Source organism: Pipistrellus kuhlii, unplaced genomic scaffold (genome assembly GCF_014108245.1).
Source record: "Pipistrellus kuhlii isolate mPipKuh1 unplaced genomic scaffold, mPipKuh1.p scaffold_m20_p_5, whole genome shotgun sequence".
NCBI classification, from domain to species: domain Eukaryota; kingdom Metazoa; phylum Chordata; class Mammalia; order Chiroptera; family Vespertilionidae; genus Pipistrellus; species Pipistrellus kuhlii.
Genome location: NW_023425551.1, coordinates 40,053,486 through 40,076,139, shown reverse-complemented (window position 1 = coordinate 40,076,139; position 22,654 = coordinate 40,053,486).

Below are 22,654 nucleotides of genomic sequence, written 5' to 3'. Positions count from 1 at the left end.
CAAATTTAGCAGCTAAGCAGTTATATGATCATAGACCTCCTATATATATTTTCTTCTTCAATCAAATATACTTCCTGAAATTGCTAACCACCTATCTTTGACAATTTAGTATTATCTCCTCTATTTTAATTTTCCTTGTTCTTACAAATCTCTTAAATATGTAACATTCATTGATAGTCCCCCCCCCAAATACTCACATGGATACATTCTTAGATCAATTTATATTTTGAAAGAATGCAGTTATTTTCTATCTAGCCCTCCTATCTAAAAACTCACCAATATTTGTATGATTATTCCCAGTGGTTTTCAAATTGCTCGTTATAACCTAATTCTGGGTTTACAATAATGCTAATGGTTCATAAACATCATTAAAAATGAGATAGAACAGGGAAAATACAGAACAGAGTATTATAATAAAGGTAAAATAAACCCCTTATGAGTAAGTATAAGCAGTTTTATGGACTGTGTTTGTTAGATATATATATGAGTGTATATAGGAAAGTGGTGATGTAAAATATATTTTACTGGGGTTTCTTCAGTCAAATAAAACTAAGCATGGCTTTACTTGTCACTAAAATACTAATATTTTAAAGGTGCACATCATAGTATGTCTGTTCTTAGCTTAAAAAGAAATGTAAATGACCTCCAAAGAGCACTGTTACTAATTCAGTGAACTCTGGTGTTTTTAGTTTACACAAGTTCTAGCCTCCAAATTAGTTGGATTGCTTGAAGTTTAATTTACATATTGTCATTTTTTCACCTCCAAACATTTAGTTGTTCCTTTGGGTTGAAATACATTTGTGTAACTCCAATTCTATACCACCATTTAAAAAGCTCTACTGTCATTCAAAAGCCTGTACATGAGACAAAACATTCACGTAGTTTTCCCTGATGTCCTGAAATTTGTGTCCCTTAACATCATGACAAAATGTTGTACCCTTAACCTAACACTTCTCACATTCTATCATTACTGCCATGTACGTATGTGTGCTCTCATGTGCACTTCAGTATAAAAGAAAGACTTTGCCCAACATTAAAAACATGGCCAGAGTGGTTTCTCCACAATAGTCTTATGCATCAATATAAACAGAATACACTTTGCTAAATATTTGTGCATCAGTAAGGAGAATATATTTCAGGTTTATTAAGTGTACTAAGTAAATGTGAATTTGGCCTGATTCAGGATTTATTGAGAAATACACTTAAGGATAAAAAAAACTATACTATAAAAGTCTAAAATAAAAATTAGCACTTCAATGAGTATTGTAATTTCAGGGATTATTTTTCAGAATGCTGCAGCTAGTATCCAGATCTGACCTAAAGAATGGATGGGAATGAGTGAGCAGGTTCCGAGCAGCTGCTGCCTGAGGAACCTGGCATCCCGGCTGATAACAGAACAATCCTGAATTTCATAGGAAACCCCCCAGAGTAAACCCACCTCTCACTAAGAGAGCATATCACATATCTTTGAAAATTTTATTTCTGTGGTTACTGTCCCAGTAAATGCCTACCATATTACAAGTTATCGTAATAAAAGAGACTGAATTTCCTGAGCAAATACCTAGATGAATAAGATAAATTTTCTCAAAGGAATTTAAAGTACTTAATAGAAAGCAAAATAGTGAAGTAGAACATTTTCATAAATGGGCAAGGAATGTAAATGTGGTTAATGGCCTCTAGTTTTCAAAACTAAACAAAGGACTTTAGTTAAAAGTAGAAATGTATGATCATCAGTGAAGAGTATAACAAAGATGGTGAAGCATAGAGGTGCCCAGACATCAGATTTGTCTGAAAAAAAAAAAAAAAAAAAAAAGAGGACACCTACATCTCAGGCAAACTTTGGTGTACATAATTATTCCACATCTGAAAAATGATGGAATCGCTGATTGAATTTTCTGTGTGACTTTTGTACTATGGAATGTTTCGACCATATTAAATCCCCAGATTCTGGTATGGTTGAATCATGTCCTGGCTTCATTTTTGAGGGCTGAAACAAAACGTAATGTCCTTGAAACATTAGAATTACTTTTAGCAGTGCTTTTCTATGCTGTAGCCATGGCTTAGGATAAATTCAGAGCCATTCTGTTATAGAAGTAATTATTTTTGGCATACTTTCAGAGACCAAGTGCAAATCCTGTTCCTCATTTCCAGTTCCGGAAGTTCTGTGCTGGTGCTAATTGGATGGTTGAGCACTTAAACAGATATGGGTAATAAAGTCTAAAATGCTCATCTTCAGAATCTTCCCAAATTATATTATTAGTAATTCTTCAATATCCAAGGACCTGATAAAATTTAAGGTCTATGCTGCACAATGATTTTGTTATAATGACAGAAATTAGATTAGTTTTTAAAATATATCATTGTTGGTCAACCAAGAAAAATAAAATTTTAGGTAAATCTAACCAAAATGTATTTTAATATTCAAATATTATATCCAAATATTTAATATTAAAAATGTTTTAAGCACCAAATAGCTTAAAAATACCAAAAACATACTAAAGATATATTTTATATAATATCTAAAAATTAGGTAAGTGAAAACAAAGACACTAATTATAATAACATTCAAAGTTAAATAAGATTAGTTTATATTATAATCTGGCAGAAGACATAGAAATGTATATTAAAGTACAGAGATATAACCACTCTTTGTAATGTAAATAAAAATTAAATGAATTTAATTTTTGGTTTTGATGTTTAAGGTATTGTTATTGAAACAATAATTAGTTTCTAAGACACCTGTTTTATCAGATGTGTATTATATACTTGGTTTTTTCAATGAATACTATATAAGAGGCCAATATTTATAAATTTTTGGGATGTGATATTACTATTTAATCATTTTAATCAGAAGATAGTTCTATATGAAGTTAACTCAACAGTTTATTGAATTTTGAAAATAACTCTCATTTTTGAGGATTACTGAGTACCAAGCTTATTTTCAATCTCTTTATGCATACATTTAACTTTTGTTAAAATTTTAGGAAATAGATAACATGCTCTTACAAGATGCAGGCTGAAGGCTCTGGATTTTGGGGTTAATTCTATTACCATCACTCCTAAGTGCCCATGGATTTTCTGCACACTACTAATTAATACATGATGCTTCAGTCTCTTTAATTGACAAACAGGATCTGGACTAAGACAATTAAATGTCTTGTACAAGAGGTATCAATAATGTAAATTTTATTTAAACCTTTTTTTATTTCTTTGTCCCTGTCGTGAGCCTACTATCACCTGAATGCCTACCAAAAATAAAAATATAAAAGGCAAGTTTGGCTTCTTCTCTGTAACATTTTTTTAAACCAACTTTTTTTTAATATATTTTATTGATATTTTACAGAGAGGAATATTGATATTTTACAGAGCGGAAGGGAGAGAGATAGAGAGCTAGAAAAGTCGATGAGAGAGAAACAACGACCAGCTACCTCTTGCACACCCCCTAACGGGGATGTGCCCACAACCAAGGTACATGCCCTTGACCAGAATCGAACTTGGGACCTTTCAGTCCACAGACGGATGCTCTACCACTGAGCCAAACCGGTTCGGCTAAACCAACTTTTGATGGACTCCAGGGGTGTGAGTGAGAGGCTTGATGGAAATAGTGTGAGGCAAGATAAGAAGAGGTAAAAGAGGGAATATCTTACTTGAACTGGTTGCAGTAAAAGCTGCCTTTTCACTCCTGCATGTGCTTGCTGACTTTTGTGGGTTCTTTAGATAGTATTGTAGTTTGCTGGGGAGCTCCAGCTTACAGATCCTTTGGCCTGGGGCTGTATGAATCCTTTTTGCATAGATACTTTCAGCTCTTCCTTTGACCTCTAGGAGTCTGGTGCTTACCTTCAACTTTTTGCTGTTGTAGTTCTTCCACTCTCCCATGTAACCTTATTAAGCAAGGTTTGATAACAACTATGCTTGTTCTTTTTCATGCAAATCCCCTACCTTTGCCTAGAAAAAGGTTGAATATGAGATTACAAACCATATCAATACAATAGTCATCTCCAGACTGAAGCCAAAAGAGCTGCTTTTGTTTATTAGCAAAACTTTAAAATAGTAGATGAGCCCACTCTTTATCCTCCAGTTACCTGTGAAAGTCAAGTGCTTGCATTGTGTGTTTCACAGCTAGAGAGACATCATTCATAAATCTGAATGGGCCCACTGCATAACCAACCTAAGGGGGGAAAAGATAGAGCCCTTTCCTCTTCATAGAAATTCACATCCCAAGAGACCTCTTTCTAAAAATTCTCAAATACTTTCTTTTCTCATTACTCTGAACTAGTTTTGGAACTTAGATCTTGTAGGCAGGGCCTACAAATTCTTGAACCCATTTTGACATTTCCTTTGTAAATTCTGTACGTAAAGATTTTTCTCACACTTACTTTATTAAATAACAATCTATTACATGATATTTTATACATACTAGATGTATTTTTCAAGTAACGCTTTATTACTAAATATGAAATTAGAAATAAACTAGGGTAACAATCATTCTTAAATGGGTGCAATGTAGATTGATTTCTAGCTTGCCTTAGCTTTTTTCTTAGTAAACTAATGTAGCAGAACTCCTTAAAGAGGATCTTGCTTGTTAGACAGATTTTTCTGCTAGAGAACACATCTTAGTTTCTTTTGAGTTTCAAGGTATATTTTTGAGTATGTTTCAGTATTTGCTTTTGTGGGGTTTTAAGAGAATTGTCTCATTTGGTTGGTGTCATTATTGTTATGTAAAAAAATGACATGTAGTTCTAGTTCTTTTTCTAAATTAATAGATCATATAATTAATATTTACTTAATAATAACAAGTTATTTTTTTCTTTAAAATGAAACATTTCCAGGATTCATGAACTCATATTCAGTGACAATCCCAGGTTTGTGAAAATCAGGTGGAAAATTCCTGACAAAATCAAATAATCAATCCATGAAGGTATCAACTGTTTAGTTTCACTAATCACTGTCATAATCATTAAATAGTTTTTAAATTGTTGGGTTTTTTTATTCTTACTCTTACTTTGTTTTTTTATTACTACAATGGACTACTATTAAAACCAGGAGGCATAAAACATAATGCTGTAGAAATATGACAAGATAATGAGGAACATTGAAAGTGATAATTATGCAAAGGCACTTGATTTCTACCATATGTATAAAATGCATATTCTGATAAGATTTCTTTGATAATACATCAAAATGCCCCTAGTAATGGAAAACTAATGTAAAAGTGATAAAATACTTTATAACATCTATTTTCAATTTACATTTTATTCACTGAGATCTAACATTTATTTTCAATTTACATTTCATTCACTGAGAACTAAATACTCTCCTTTTACCAAAGCTCTATTGAGGTAAATACTTACAAACAGCAACCAGGAACCTTCTTACCTAAGCCATTATTTGGAATAGAAACTTTATAAACTTTAAAAAAATTAATATTTTCAAAGTATGAAGTATAATTCCAAAATCTAAGCCTATCTCTGTTACTTCTGTTTTTTTTAGATGAAGAAAGTTCTCATTTTAAGATGAAGTTTTTGGGTTGTTTTTCTGCTGTGCCCTCTACAATAGTCTAGTTTATTTCAGTATTGGTTTCCCAAAATAATTTAATCAGAGCTAACAATTGGAGTTTATCGCTTCCCTTTTTTATTATTAAGGAGAAATGGCTAGGCCAAAGATATTTAATATTGTTTAATATTATTAAAGAAAATGTAGATTTATAATATTAAATATATCAAAGTTATATTTTAAATAATAGAAACTTAAATTATTGATTAATAACACTGGAACAAATTCAGTAATTAGATTTCTATGTAAATGAGCATGTATTTTGCTAATAGAAAGTTTCCTCTATTCTATGCCTCAATAAATTAGTACAAATAAAGAAATAAAGTTATATAATTGTACCTTATTTTTTTTCAAAATAAAATTCTATAATTAAATTAAATTCCCAAACCAATTATGCTTAACATCCTTGAGTTAAAAAAAAAAATGTTTCCCAATAACTACAAATATATTATCAGTGCTTTCTGGTTGCCTGACTTTTGCTAAGTGAAATGTTTCCTTTGATCCTTTTTAATTTCTTTTTGTAAATGTTTGGGCTTTAGAAACCATATATACTCACGTATTAATTAACCTTTTATAAATTAGCAGATTAAAAATGTAACTAGACTTTAGATCTAGTTACATAAAGACTGCCCTCCTCCACAACCCAACTTTTTTGCATATGTTCAAAAGTACAGAACTTAATCACCTTGCATATAATTTTGATTATTCTTAATACCTACACTTCTTATGAACAGGTGGCAAAATATAGAACAATAAAGAATGCAAAAGATTATTTTGAAGGAATATTAGAAAAATTTCATTGACCCACAAATTAATAAAATAACTTTATGCACAAAAAAATGGAGCAGTCCTTTTAACTTTGAAATACAAGGGACCACTTAGCCATACTTTGAAAGAAATACAGATATTGATATAGTCATGGTCATTGCTTCTGACAGGAGGAATATTATTCTGGGTAGTTATGGCCAATGTTTTCTCTAAAATGAGGGTGAATAAAATGGGATGCCTTTACAAAAAGGTTCTATTTCAAGCAATTGCTGCAATTTGAGAGAGCAGTTCTCCATTACACTTAAAAAGAAGCCCGATGCATGATTTTGTACACAGGGGGGAGTCCCTCAGCCCAGCCTGCATCTTCTCCAATCTGGGACTCCTCAAGGAATTTCTGACTTTCTGTTTAGGCCTGATCAGACCTAAACAGACAGTTGGAAATCCCTCTCACAATCTAGGACTGATGGCTTCCAACCACTCACCTGCCTGATTATCCCTAACCGCTTCTGTCTGCCACCCTTATCATCCCCTAACCACTCCCCTGCCAGCCTGATCTACACCTAACTGCTCCCCTGCCAGCCTGATTTCCACTAACTGCCCTCTCCTACTGGCCTGGTCACCCCTAATTGTCCTTTGCTGCAGGTCTGGTTTCCCCAACTGCCCTCCCCTGCAGGTCTGGTCCTTTCCAACTGCCCTTCCCTGTTGGCCATCTTGTGGTGGCCATCTTGTGTCTACATAGGGGCAGCCATATTTGACCACATGGGGCGACCATCTTGTGTGTTGGAGTGATGGTCAATTTGCATATTACCTCTTTATTATATAGATTATTATATAGAATTATTATATAGGATAGTCATAGGCATATGTGCAAATAATCATTTAATTTGTAGAAAAATAAAGAAGACAGAAAAATGCAAAGAATCTGTTCTAGGTACTTATTTTTATTTTTTTACAAATAGTATCTCAATTTAATTATTCAACAACCTTGCAAGATAAATATTATAATTCACAATTTTAAGAGAAGAAAATTTTAATTGAATTTTATATAGCTAGTAAGTGATAAAACCTAGATTTGTACTTGAAGTCAAATGCTTTTATAAGCTATCATTTTTTTCCATACAAATTGCATTTACCAAATTCTGTGGAGCACAATATAAACATACATAAATAATGTCTTCAAGCCTTGCCTGATTTGTCTCTGTGCATAGAGCATTTGCCTGTAGATTGAAGGGTCTTGGGTTCAATTCTGGTCAAGGTCATGTACCTTGGTTGCAGGCTCCTCCTTGGCTCAGGCCCTTGTCAGGGCAATATTTCTCTCTGGCTTTCCCTCTCTCCTCCCGCTCTCTCTAACAATCAATGGGAAAATATCCTCAGGTGAGGATTATTTTTTTTTAATATCTTCAAAAAAGCAGTTTTTAGGGGGAAAAAACTGGTATAAATAATTATTGTATACATAAATATCCAATGAGCTGTGGTTGTTGAGGAGGGAGAACTACTTTGTATGAGGCAGGTCAGATTCCTCCAGATTTGGATTTTACACTGTGAGGAGGATTCAGGGGCTGGGAAATGGAATTCTAGCCAGAAAGGAGACAGGTAAGCAAGGTCAAGGAATGGACACCAAAGAATGCCAGGGTGATGGAAAGTGGCCGATTTTGCCCGTACCGAGGATAATGCTGAAAAGCAGGTTGGGGTGAGAGGACAGAGGATAGCGTGGCCTTCAGTTTAAGTGGACACTAACATGGTCAGTTTTGAGCTAGGAGGGGTACAATGTAGCACACAAGACTGGATCCTAGCACAGCCTGTCTGAATGCTTGAAGTGCTTTCTTGCTCCAATTAGAAATCAAGTTTTTGAAATCAAGCTTGATTCCTACTTGGCTTTCAGACCCCATCTCTGTTTCCTAATTATCTAAAATGCCTGCCTCTTTTCTTTGAAGGTAGCGTTGCAGCCTGGAGTTGCCCAGTCTCCATGGGCCTGAGCAGGATAGCCAGCTGCCCACCAGCCTGCAGTGACATCGTCCTGGCAGCCTGCAGGACCAGCCCCTGTCTCCCCTGTGCCAGGTATGTTACGGCCGCCTCTTAGTCTTCCTGCCCTTGCAAAGGGTACGGTTTGACACTTCCCAGGGATAAAAATGAGAGGTAAGTGAGGACTCTGAGAATTTCCCACTTAATTCAAATTCTCTAACTTTTGAACTGTATTTTGAGCATTGCCTTCCTTTACCACTTAGCTGATTAAGTGTTTCCTCTTATATGATTTTCTACGTAACAAGGTAAACTCATGAAGTAGCCTGAAGTATATATGACATATTTAAAAAAATAAGTGGAGTATTGAACAAAATTTAATATTATCTACATAATGAGGAACTTCTTGGAAAAACACAATCATTAATTATAAAGTCTAAAATTCTGACTATATACCATGACAGTGGAGAAAACATGATTATTAGAATGTCATATGTGCTAGTTTTAATTTTAAAAGTCTGAACATGGAATATGTCCATTAGCAAAATTGTACTTGGGTACTAGGTTAAAGATTCTACTCCTGACCAATGATCCTTTTAGGAGTCATATGAATGAATTATCAAGAGAAAAATAGGTTTATTATTAATGGATTCTAAGGAATTGTTTAGGGATTTAAATCTAATCTAATCCAAGAGTATTTTTGTTTGTTTGTTTGTTTGTTTCCAAGAGTGTTTTGATGCTCATGTCAGGAGAATAATTCTAGATTGTTGCCATCAAGAAATACTTCTTAGTTTGTAAAGTTTTACACTGGTTTTGTTCTAAATATAAGCATGAACAACATATTTTTATAGATGTGCAGTGATCCTTTATGAAGAGGAAGTAAGCATGACTGGCTATCAATGATTATATTCTGGGGAGAAAGAAGCCTGCACATAATTATTTTGCTTTGTTATTGTGACCCTCATACCTCTTAATTTGATAGATAACAAACTGTTCAAATAAAAAACTTTATAGCAACACAGATAGGAAGAGATGCAGATTATCCTGCAACAGCTCTGAACAAGTGACTATCACAAACCACATTAATTGTAAATGCATATTTCTTAAAATTGTATCTGTATATGTCTATGCATTATGTTAAAATTTGCCACTGCATCATTTTATTTCACCTTCATTCCATTTGAATATTTATTGATTCTAGAAAGTAAGAATACCAGGCTTAAATTCTACCTTTAAAGCTCTTATTTTTAACCCACTTAGTGAAATGTTGTATGTTCATTCTTAGTGCAAAAATCTGTGGCTAGGTCTTATTTTTTATAATTCCACTCCTCTGAAACTCTATTACTATACAAAGTTACATAAATATGTAGAGTATACCTCAACTCTGACCATTAAACAATGGATTCCAGCAATTTTGTATCAATACAGTTTAATGTTCCAAAAACTACTTGTATTATTACTAGCCTGGGTGACTAACTTTCCCTATGCCAAGCACTAAGTACTTCATAGAAATTAAGTATTTAATCCTTACTTAATCCTCATAACAACCCTGTGAGATAGATGCAATGGAATTGCCATTTTACAGGTGTAGAAGCATAGACGCTGGTTATTTCTGAGCCAGGATTGAAATCCAGAAATTCTAGTACTAGTCTCAACTCTTTACCCCCACATGATGCCACTATGATTACATTTATTTCTATCAAAATCAAGCAACTCTTTAAAAAAGTTATTATTGAGATTAAAATGCTAATTGTGAAAATTATCTTTTGAAATGGGGATTTCCCCACTTTGTTCTATCCCTCACTGATTCTGGGCTCTCCTGATGCATACGGGCACCTTGCTCAGAACTCTGGAGGCCAAATTCAGTCAAGACTTGCATACTGGTCCCCCATCGTGACTGTGTGAATTAGGCACTATATTTTTATGTCTAAGCCTCAGTTTTCATGTCTGTCATGTGGGGATGACACCCACTGAACTCAGTTTTAGGGTTTGTTATGAGTTCATGAGATGAACCATGTGTTTATGTGCTGGCATGCTATTAAAGGGGTAGCCACTCTCATGTGTGAATGATTATAGCAAGCTTTAGAAAACAATGGGTCCATTTTTGAGTATATGTGTTCTGACTTTCCTATGACATTAGTTTGCCCTAATTGCCATCCTATCTAATAAAAGAGCAATATGCAAATTGACCATACCTCGGCTACACCCTCAGGCCATGTCCACCAGCCAATCAGGAGCGAGTATGCAAATTAACCAAGATGGCTGCGGCCACAGGGAGAACAGGAGGCTTGGGTTGCCCCAATAATGGAGGAAGCCAAGCTTTTCACCTGCCCTAGCCAGCCCCCACCTTTGCTCAAGGCTACAAAGTTTCAATCATAGAAGATAAATAAATCCCAGATACCAGGGCCTCACTTGGGTCACCAGGGGGCATGGCTAGCCTGCAAACCACTATAGGCGCTTCGCCCAGGCTACCCCACACCACAAGGGAACCCCCACCCTGATCTAGGACACCCTTCAGGGAAAACTAGCCGGCCCCCACCTGTGCACCAGGCCTCTTTCCTATCTATTCCTATCTAATAAAAGAATAATATGCAAATTGACCATGAGTCCAATAAACAAGATGGCTTCCCCCATGTGGTCAAAGATGACTGCCCCCATGTGGACACAAGATGGCCAGCAGGTGAGGGCAGTTGGGATGGAAAAGTTCTGCAAGGGAGGGCAGTTAGGGGTGACCAGGCCTGCAAGGGAGGGCAGTTGGGAAGGACCAGGCCTGCAAGGGAGGGCATTTGAAGGACCAAGCCTGCAGGGGAGCAGTGAGGCATCAATCAGGCTGCCAGAGGACTGGGTAGGGGGTGATCAGACTGGCAGGCAAAAGCTGTTAGAGGCATTCAGGAAGGCAGGCAGATGAGCAATTGGGAGCAGGCAATCCTGGATTGTAAGAGTGATGCCCTATTGCCCATTTAGGCCTGATCCTACTAGGCCTAAACAGGCAGTCGGACATCCCTCCAGAGTCCCAGATTGGAGAGAGTTCAGGCTGGGCTGAGGGGCACAATCCCATGCACGAATTTCATGCCCCAGGCCTCTAGTAATGAAATAAGTAATTAAGCACATTTTAAGTTAAGAGAATGGCATTTCTGCTTATTTTGATAAAAATCAGGCTAAATTACAGTATTTCCCATATTGATGCCTTCAACTTAACTCTGGTAAATATATTAGTAACTACAATTAGGAGCAGTCACAGTATAATCAGTAGCAAGGTCATCAAAACATTAACCTGTGGGTATTGGTACGATCCCAGCAGTAACCAAGGCAGGGCAACACTGATTAGTTTGTCTCCTACATTTTGCATAAGGATATTGTAAAACCAAATGTAATTATTATAATTGCATTTATAAATCTGAAATGTTTAGTGAATAATGAATATAAATGTTATGCATAAATGTATCTTACACATAAAATCATATCTATAAAGGGAGTGCTTAAGCTCACAAGTATTAAATAAAAGATAAATTTCTTATATAAACATTCCTCTAGTGAAACACAGGTCTTTAAATATAATTTGATTAGTTCAAATCGAGACTTTCCTCATTTTCAAAGTTAATTCAAGGGAAAAAAAATCATCTTGCTATCCTGAATCTCTTTGGTTTTCACCGATCAGCTTGCTTTAATCATGAGAGAAGGCCTTTGGAGACTGGTAGATTCATTATTCATTTTATATTTTTTGCCATGCTCCTTAGTTGTAGAGACATCCTAGATTATTCTTTATTGGCCATCTACTACAGTTACCTATTTATACTAGTTTTCTGTGCAACCTCAAATCATTGGTAAATAACAACTATAGGCCTATTCTAGATTTGCCTTTTTCTTCATTTTCACTCTTCATTCTCTTTAGTTTCATACTCAACTTTGGTTTTATAATAAAGTGGATTACGTTCAGAATAATAGTCTAGAGAAAGTCACTGCATGACTATATTAAGTTTAATTAGTTTAATTTAGGTTAAAAATAGTCCCTATTGAGGTAACATTTTGTTATATAATAATTGCATCTTTCTAAGTCTGCTTATCCTAAAATCAGAATATTAACTTCTATTTGAATGGACCCAGGCAAGATATCATTCCATACATATCAATACCTGGAAGGGTGCTCTAATCAGACTTTATTTTTTTTAAATATATGTTTTTATTGATTTTATTTTATTTTAATATATTTTATTGATTTTTTTACAGAGAGGAAGGGAGAGGGAGAGGGTGAGGGAGTTAGAAACGTCGATGAGAGAGAAACATCGACAAGCTGCCTCTTGCACACCCCCTACCGGGGATGTGCCCACAACCAATGTACATGCCCTTGACTGGAATCGAACCTGCGACTTTTCAGTCTGTAGACCGACGCTCTACCACTGAGCCAAACCGGTTTCAGCTGTTTTTATTGATTTTAGAGAGAGAAGAAGGGAGAGGGACAGAGAGCTAGGAATATTGATGAGAGAGACATATCAATTGTCCGCCTCCTTTCGCCCTGCACTGGGGATTGATCAGGCAATCCAGGCATGTGCCCTGACAGGGAATCACACTGGGGACCTCTTGGTTCATGGGTCAATGCTCAACCACTGAGCCACACTGGCAGGCCTGAGACTTTGTTAAGACAACAACAACATCACTTGAAAATTATTAAACTCACATTTTGCAATAAGAATTATTTATACTTTATAACACATGTGTCAAACACAAGGCCCGCGGGCCAAATCCATCCCGCCAGGCCTTGCAATGTGGCCTGAACCGCGCTGTCATCACTGCACTCCGCTGCGTTTCCATCACAATGACAGTTTATGACTGTTTAGTAAACCATTCGGCCCGCGATTTAGGCTGGATTTTAGATTTTGGCCCCTTCTCTGATTGAGTTCGACACCCCTACTTTATAACATATTAATTAGTCACAGTTATATTAAACAAAATATACTCTGTTAATGTTTCTTCACTGACAGATAGTGGGAGCCTTAAACTAAGGAGGCACAGTTTAGTGAAGGTTACAGCATACCATAACTGAGTTCTTTAGTATATGGGATAAGAACAGAAACTTGGAAGTAAAAACGTATCAGATTTGTTCTCTCTCCTAGGAATTATCAATGAACCTCTTGGGTATGTTATCATCTCAAACTCTGTTTCCTAATATTTATGGTGTGGATAAAAGCAACCTACTTAAAGAAATGCAGTGAGCAACTGATCAGATAATATAAAAATAGAAATTAGGAGAGGTTTTGGATTAATCAGCATTCAGTATACCACAAATGCTTTTACTTGGGATCTTGTCTCTGCAGGTCTGATATGAATTTATTGTCTTCCAGGTTTTTGCTGATTTTTTTTTTTCTGACTCCCACAGTGATGTATTAATTGTACACTGATATTCATTCCACCTCCACTATCTATTTCACTGGATTCCAAATCTCTATCTGTAATTGCTAAAAGTCCAGGTTCTGAGCAATCATCAGCTGGTGTTTAAGAGCTTTTCTCTTCTCTAAAGTTCCCTGAAAAAAATGTTGCCTCTGGTTTTACTTATAAAGTTAGTTTGGAGTCTCTAATGTGAGGGCCCTGCGGTCCTGTCAAGTCTGTCAATCTCCATCAAAAATCCCATGTCAGCCTTGCCCTTAGCAGTCTCTCCTGGTGGTGGTGGCAGAAAGGAGGAATGTTGTTTTCTGTTGCTTGTTGTTGTTTTGTTTTTTTCTTTTATCCCATGCAAATATGAATTTAAAAAAGAAAAAAGCTTCATAGATGCATTGATTCCATATATTTCTTGTGAAATGTTATAGAACTTTTTTTTTTTCTGGCTATAACCAGTAATGTGGCTTTACCATTTTATAAAACCAAGAATGTCTTTAAGGAGGACAATAATAGAACTTGGCATTTTTAATACGTGTCAATACCAAGTTTTTCTTATACAGTGAACATTAAAATGTAGTTATTTTATCCAGCATTCTTTTTCTCATAATAATCTAATAGACACCATTTGAATAGAAACTGTTTCCTTCATTTTTAAGAATTAATGGTGACAATACTATATTCTGTATTCTAATGACATTTTAGTTATCATATTAAAAACACCTCTATTGATAATGACATCTGTTAAATTAAATGCAAAAAAAAGCAAACTGATTGACAAAAAGCAATGCCCCATCAAATAAGAAAAGAGGAAAATAGATTTTGTTAACCATAGTATTAAGTTAAAATTCTGACTAAATTTTTTAAAGACTGAGAACAATACCTAAAACCATTTAAATAAAGAATTTAAAGTATAATTATTGTATAATATATTTGTAAACATATAGTTAAATATAATAATAAAGTATAGTAATAGGAGAAATTTGATACAATATTCATGTAATTATTTAAATTTCAGAATAATTTGTAAGTGGGAATTTGATTCTATACATGTACATGAAAATACATAAGTATATTACTAATTCCTAATAATCATGCTAATACTGACAGACATACATAATTTTAGCAATTTTCCATTATTCATTCAATGGACTTCTGAGAAAAGTACGCATTAAACTGTTCCGTGACCTAAACTTTGATAAATATTTCTTATCTGTTTTGGGAGTTTTAAGTGAATAATAAAACTGTAAGGATTGAATCTTCATGCAATGCTAATGTTAAAACTTTTCTGGGGGGGAAATTTAAAAATAATATGTCAACTTGTCTACTTTAGTAAACTCAACACAATTTGGCCAAGGGGCATCACTATCAATATCCATTTTGTTCTGTGGTGCCAGCTGTTGTCACATTGAACTTACTGCTTACTGAGGATCTGCTCCAGGAGTCAGGCAGCGCTTACTTTACTGAGAAAGCCTCTGATATCATGTTTTTGTTTCCATTTACCCCTTTCTTATGGAACTAAAACGAAGACTGTTCAGCTGTATGACCTTCTCGGCTCTGTGACACTTTCTGTCTTCTACAATAATTAATTAGTAAATCAGAGGCTGAATCAGCCTTCTTCCAAGTAATTTTCTTGCTCTTCAGAAAGTTAACTTCTCTCTACTCTCATTATCAATGTCCTTTGCTTTGTCAGCATGATTTAAAACTTTATCCACTATTTCTGCATCACCAGTACAATGTCAGTGGGAGGGGGTGAGACCCTTTCTGTGGAGATGAGCCCTTTGGCAGGGTTAGTCAGACTGGCAGAATCAGCCTGGCTGCTGTGGCTCAGTGGATGAGCATCAACCTATAAACCAGAAGGTCATGATCTGCTTCCTGGGTCGTGGGCTCCATCCCCAATGTGGGGTGTGCAGGAGGCAGCCAGTTGATGATTCTCTCTCATCATTGATGTTTCTATCTCTCTCCCACTTCTTTCCTCTCGGAAATCAATAATATATATAAATCAGAATGAGGGTGTTGCACAATCCAATAGGGAGTCAATCAGAGATGTGGGCTGAGTTATTAGGTGCTGATGGACAGTTGTCTATAGAGCTGCACCATAGAATGAATGACATCACGATACAGGATATAGAAACTGGGCATCAAAAATCATGTTTTGACTAGACAATGAATATGTAGTAAGTTTGTTATGATCCAAACAATTAGAAGACTGTTGTAAGATCAAGGTTAGATCAGAACTTCAGTTCAGATTCATAGAAATAGGCAAGGCAGGTTCATGGGGTCAGATGATGAAGGCAGTTTAGTCAGCCTCTTCGTGCTGGAGTTCCCCAGACATAGCATCTGCCTTACCCAGGCTCCCTTCCTTGTCATCACTGCACACCTGGTTTGTGCCACATCACACTGCATTGACTCCCAGTGCAGTATCTGTTACTACTATATACTCTTTCTCTACATCTCACATTTTAAAACTATTTTATGTCGTTATTTTAAAGATGAAAGTTTTTTCTTAGCATTTTCCCCCATGTAATTCTAGAAAATTAGTAGGAAGTGACAATTCTTAACTTTAACTTTGAAAAGGAATTAACCCCCCAAAAATACAAAACGATGTAAAGTAGTATTTTATTTACTGAATACATAGTCATTGTGAATTTCCAAGAATATATAACAATAACAAGACCTGGACTGTAGCTGCCTTAAAGAAGGGAGAGGCTTTAGACTCCAGAGAAAAGCAATGGCCTTTACAATGTTTTAAAGAAGAAAATATTTTGCCTTTTTTACATGTTTTCTGAGCATCAAACAAGAATGTTCATGAGAAAGAATGAAAGAAAAACAGAGAGTGAGAGGAAAATAGCAGCTCTCTCCCCTGATATTTATTTTTTGTTAAATTAATCAAACACTGTATTCTGTCCCTGAAAATTTGGTTTTTGTTTTCCATCTGTCTTGGCTCTTTCCATCTGCTCACTACTGATGTGGGCTTCATTCTGCCACACTCTTTGAGGTTTGTCTCAACCTAGTCCCATAATTTATAGATAGGAAAATGACCAAGGACTAGAAGATACACAAAATCATATGCCCACGCATGGAGCTCTCAGGAAAGAGGGGCAGATGCAGGATTAGTTTAGGTGACGGTGACCTTGCTCTTCCAAGCTAATTATCTGAGAGATGGAGGATAAGGATATGATAAAGAGCCCAATGATTGCTTGGGATAGTGATCTTCTTGATGAAGAGTAGGGTCAGGAAAGAGTGAGGTATATTGGGGGAAATGAAGACAGGAAATTTGTGGAGGAATTAGAGGCAGATGTTTCAACTGGTACCTAGCTTGGGAAAGAGTAAATGAAACACTCAGAAAGATAGATTGATGATAGATAGGTGATAGATAGATAGATAGATAGATAGATAGATGATAGATAGATAGATAGATAGATAGATAGATAGATAGATAGATGATAGATAGATGCATTTGGTATAAAGATATGTTATTTAAATGAGTAAATAATAAGTTAATAAATTTATAAGAAAGTATTCTCAAGTAGAAAAGTCAAGTAAAATTTTAGGAGATAAAGATAAATCATACTTTAATTTGGTGCTATATCTTATATAATAAAAGAGGTAATAGGCAAATTGACTATCACTCCAACACAAGATGGCCTGCAGGGGAGGGCAGTTATGGGTGATCAGAACTACAAGGGGGGGGGCAGTTGGGAGGGACAAGGCCTGCAAAGGAGGGCAATTGGGGGCAATCATGCCAGCAGGGGAAGGCAGTTAGGGGCAATTGGGCTGGCAGGGAAGAAGTTAGGCATCAATCAGGCTGGCATGATAGTGATTAGGGGGTGATCAGCTGGCAGGCAGAAGTGGTTAGGGGCAATCAGGCAGGCAGGCAGATGAGCGGTTGGGAGCCACAGTCATAGGCTGTAAGAAGGCTCCCAGATTGGAGAGGGTGCAGGCTGGGCTAAGGGACACACACCCTCCATGCACAAATTTTGTGCACTGGGCCTCTATTTATTAAATAAGAAAGTTTAAATCACTCTCTGTACTACTCTCTCCACTGTCCCAACACACACACACACACACACACACACACACACACACACCCTTGGTGGGGGAGATATCTGAATCTAGACAGGAGCAGGTATAGAAAATGTGAATTATAAAGGTGGTTCTAGGGGCCTGTCATTGGACCTTTACCTTTTAGAATGGCTCCTCTTAAAATTATTTGCATGGGCAAAACTCAAAATTTTGTCTAATGGACTATTGTATGTAAGAGTAGCTTTCTTAAAAATTAGGAAGACAATTCATGAAACAATGCTAAGTCAGAACATGATTGGTAAAATTACTCAGGGTCTAGATTATGTTCAGAAAGGAGTTTTCTGAAAAGGACACAAAATTATTTTTCAGTTTCATGGTTTATTTATTATTTTTGGTAGCTTTCTAATGTGTTTCTTTTGAAAGTGACACAATTTTATACTTGAGGAAAATCATGGTTTACTTAGTCAATTGCATTTGCTCACAAAATTGTTTGAAAATTCCAGTTAAGATTGAGGCAGCAATGTGATAGTTTCTAAGATCCTTCTTAAGTTTTATGCTTATGGAAAAATCAATATGATAATGCTTAATAATCTTATTTTCACAAATTTTAATCCATGTGTGATTATCCTCAATTGTGTACTAAAGCCTGTACATTTCCTCCTCTACCCCTCCCCAAATTTATCTTTGCTCATGGTGAGCAGATATTTTAATATATTATACATGTGTGGTAGATGCTGTTGTTTATCTCCTAAGTGCCAGTCTCATCTTCTACACTAGAACACTTCTTAGCTGGGAATGTGGCCACCTTGAAAATAATGCTATGATGTGCCATTGTTATTGAAGGTAGGGGAATATGTAAATAACTAATAGTAAGGTTTTGCTAATTGTTCTGAAAACAAATGGCATGTGCAATACCTCTGAAAGCAGAGAGTGTATCCCATTCTTTCTCTTTCCTGCTACTTACATTACAGACATGTTGACTGGAACCTGGGCCGGGGGTGGGGGGAAAGCACTTAAAAAATCTAAGTTCTGAGTATGGTGAAGAGAAAGGTGCAAGATGCTTGGGTCTCTAAGAATAATGCAGATCATACCAGTCCTTGAATGCTGGTGTGGGCCTCTATGTGAGAGGGAAATAACTTTTAATCTTGACTACACTAGTGTTTCTTTCACTTGCAGTTACATCTAATCCTAAACATGTTTTTTAGAATATATTATATGCTATAGCTCACTTTATCTACCATTTCTGCTGAGGAGGTGGACCATAAAATAAAAATAGTGGATAAACACTTCCTGTTTAGTCATTGGCAATATTATATGCGAGGGTATTTCATTTGATGAAATGTGATATCTCTAAAGTCATTTCACTCCCTCCAGATTGAGACTTCTCAATCTCCTCGCACTGCCTTTGTTTCCTATAAATGCTTTTCCATTTTATGCTTCTTCTATTTCTAATCAAGTTATTTTAAGTCATACCACATGCCAATTTTTTTCTTTCTTATTTCTTTATTTTTCTTTTTATTTTTTTCTACTTTTTCATCATTTTTTTTTGTGGGGAAGCATTATTTCTTTACAGTTAGAGTGGTTTTTATATTTTATTAAACTAAAGCACCAATCACATCTCAATATCTCAATAGTTTCAATTAGTTATTTCTAATTCATTCCCAAGTTTTTCAACAGTGACAGTGGGGCTTTTTCTTTCTCTTCTTCTCCCTCCCTCACTTCCTCCCTCCTTCTCTCTCTCTTACATTAATTTTCCCCCCAAAAAATGAATGTTTTGGTTATCTGAAATAAAGATAATTTATACCAAGTGGAGCAGAAGTAGGGTCACAGTTAATCATATGGAAAATACTGCAATGGTTAATAAGTAATAATACAAGAATACAGTGTGTTTTACTTACTCACAACTGTAAACCTACTTTTGCCTCACCCTGTATAGCTAAAATATTGTAAGAGTTTCTAAAATGCATTGGAGGTCTTTTTAAAAAACATCTTTTCTACTTTTTCAAGTCCTGATGCTGGTTTTCAGTTTAATAGAAGAAAAATATAATGACAATTTTAAATTATTACTTAGCACTTGCTGATATGTTCTATAAAACAATTTGTCAATTATATATTACAGAATCACAGACCAATGGAGAATATATATATATATATATATATATATATATATATACAATATATATATATTCTTAAAGCAAGTTTTTTTTAAATTCATATATTTGAGTCTAGTTTAGAAAAAAATTATAAAACACACAGTTCTATGAATATGTACCTGAGTGATATTTTTAAAATAAATTAAAACAATATTAATGTAATTTAGAGAGGAATGTTTAAGAAAAAAAAAGAACATCAGTAAAATTATCAATTATTTTAAATTCAACGAGTTCTATAGTCTCTATATAAAGCATGCCTGAAATAAAATATGGTTCCCCAACAATCAATCCAAACCAGTGATCAACCCAAAATCAAAATAGGGAAAATAACTGCTGCCAGAAATGATTTTAACACATGATGCCGTTTTTTTATTTTATGTATTTTTCCTGACAGTTCTCCTAAGTTATTTCTCTTGAGAAAAATTGAGTTAAGTCATCCCCAGAAAAGTGAGTCATAGTATGTAAACACACAGGAGTATCATTCCATGGATGAATAAATGAGAGTCATTTTATTTCAAACATGCCAGATGCTATACATTTTTCTGGAAAGGATCAGGATTTCAGGTCTTTAGTGAGATTTCCCGCTAAGCTGAACATCTGTTCATAATATATTGTGCACTTGCTAGTAAGCCTAAGAACGCTAAGGCGATTAAAACATCTTGATTGCGTTTTCCAATAGTGTACAGACAAAAGGAGTTGTCAAATTGGAGCATTGTGCAAGCAAGGAATCAACACACAGCCACCACCCAAACCGATACCTCCTTGACTCACCACTACTTTTATTTGTCAATTGTTAGAAATTTTCACAAAAGTGTTATTGTCTCTTTACCTCAAGAAAATTATACAGCTTCATTCTTAAAAATGAACAAATAGCTAATGATGAAGATGTTTGGTCTGAAAGTAATTTTCACATAAGTAGAAACAAATCTATTCTTCTATGTATTTAAATTTCCTTGGCTCTTTTGTCTGGGTAGTTTCTCTATTCTACTGAAATTGTGAAGCAATAAATATAATCAACATAATCTTATAGGACATATGGAACTAATTGCTTTGTGAAATTGATTTTCCATTTAAACATTTCTTTTCATCCATTAGTTTATATTTGGTCATTTACCAAATTCTTTCTGACTTTTCCCTAACCAATGACCTTGTATCTGTATATATTACATTAAAAATTCATATATTCTATTGAGAATCTCCAAGCAAGTACCGTAATGAGCATGAAAAGCAATCAAGTCAATGTACATTATTTGCAATTTTTTTAAAAGCAAGTTTTTAACTACTGAATCATAGCTTCCTATTAAGCTCTCTAATTTACCAGGGATACAGATTCAGAATAGTAAGAATGCAATTCTTCCTGTAGGCACTACCCGATTAAGCAAATTTGACTCAATTAATTGAGACTATATGTGAGGAAAATCTATAAAAACCTTAATCTTCTGAAATGTTTATAACATATCTACATTTTGTAAGAAAAAGATGGTTAAAATTATAGGTGGAGAAGAGACAACAAGAGCATTTTTCCAAGTACCGTAAACATACCTAGGACATTATTGTTTGGTTTTTCAGATTATCTTTGAAAATGTGTTTCATATATTCATTTTGAGTTTTGTTCAGAAGAATGGCATGATACTTCGCTAAAACGAAGGGCTGAAAATGAGTTTTCAAGATTTTTTTATATAATAAAGATCACATACTTAGGGATCAAAATCAATACAACACACAACTGGGAAATAAGTTTGCCAAAAACATGTTGCACTTTAGTTTCTTAGACTCAAAATACAGAGTGTTCTTTTAATACTTCTCCCCATATTTGATGTGTGAAACTTTTGTTGTAGCATTTATATAATTGCAGGGAACAATTGCTTGAAGGAAGAAGTGATTTGTTGTGCAAATACAGGCCTACATCTCAACATTCAGGGAGTTTAGTAAATTATTTCATCCTATGAATGATATGAAAAGAAACAAAAATATAACTGTAAAAAATTATGTTATGAGATATCTTATCTAAACTGACGAGTATCCTGAAATAAATTTAAGAAACCATAGCAGCTATACCAAATCACATGAGTCTATTGAATACATTTTCCCAAATGGTTCAATTCAGAAAAGAATATCTCGGAAATTTACAGTAACCAAGATGGCACACCTAGGATTTGTATAAAAAGTAAATTCAATTTGGTTATTTTTCAAGGCTGACCTAGACTTTTCCTGACATTCTTATTTATTCCTGTGAAATAAATTATTGACAGTTTCCTTAAACATATAATTACAAAACCCTGTAAGTTGTAAATAGATAGCAATAAGTGTAATTCTGCACTTTTTAGTTCACTTTCAATATTTTATTTAAGATTTCTCTATTATACTTACTTCAATGAATATTTAAGTTACATATAGTATTAAAAGATATGTATTTTTAGAATATGGATTTAATTTTAGAAAAGAAGTAACATTCAGGTAATTGTTAGTGCTGAGGGGATCAAAAGAAAATGTAGCTCCTATAAATGAATTGTTATCTCTTCTCCTGGGTAATTCTTATAAGAGAGAGACTTACAGATAATTCTGTTGACCTATGCCTATGTTGAGTGCACATTAAGAACGGGAAAGAAGCTAGACTGTTGGAAACAGAGATAAGTCTCAATGAAAGAAAGAGCTCTGAATGACTCAGTTGGTTGAGAGTCATCCCAGGCACAAAAGGGTCACCAGTTATTAAGTTGTGAAGGCTCATTCATGGGTATTTCAAGATTTTGTTGCAAAGCATTTTCAAAGCCTCTCAGAATAAACTTGCAAAAACAAAATAGAGAATGTGCCTTAGAAGAAAATAC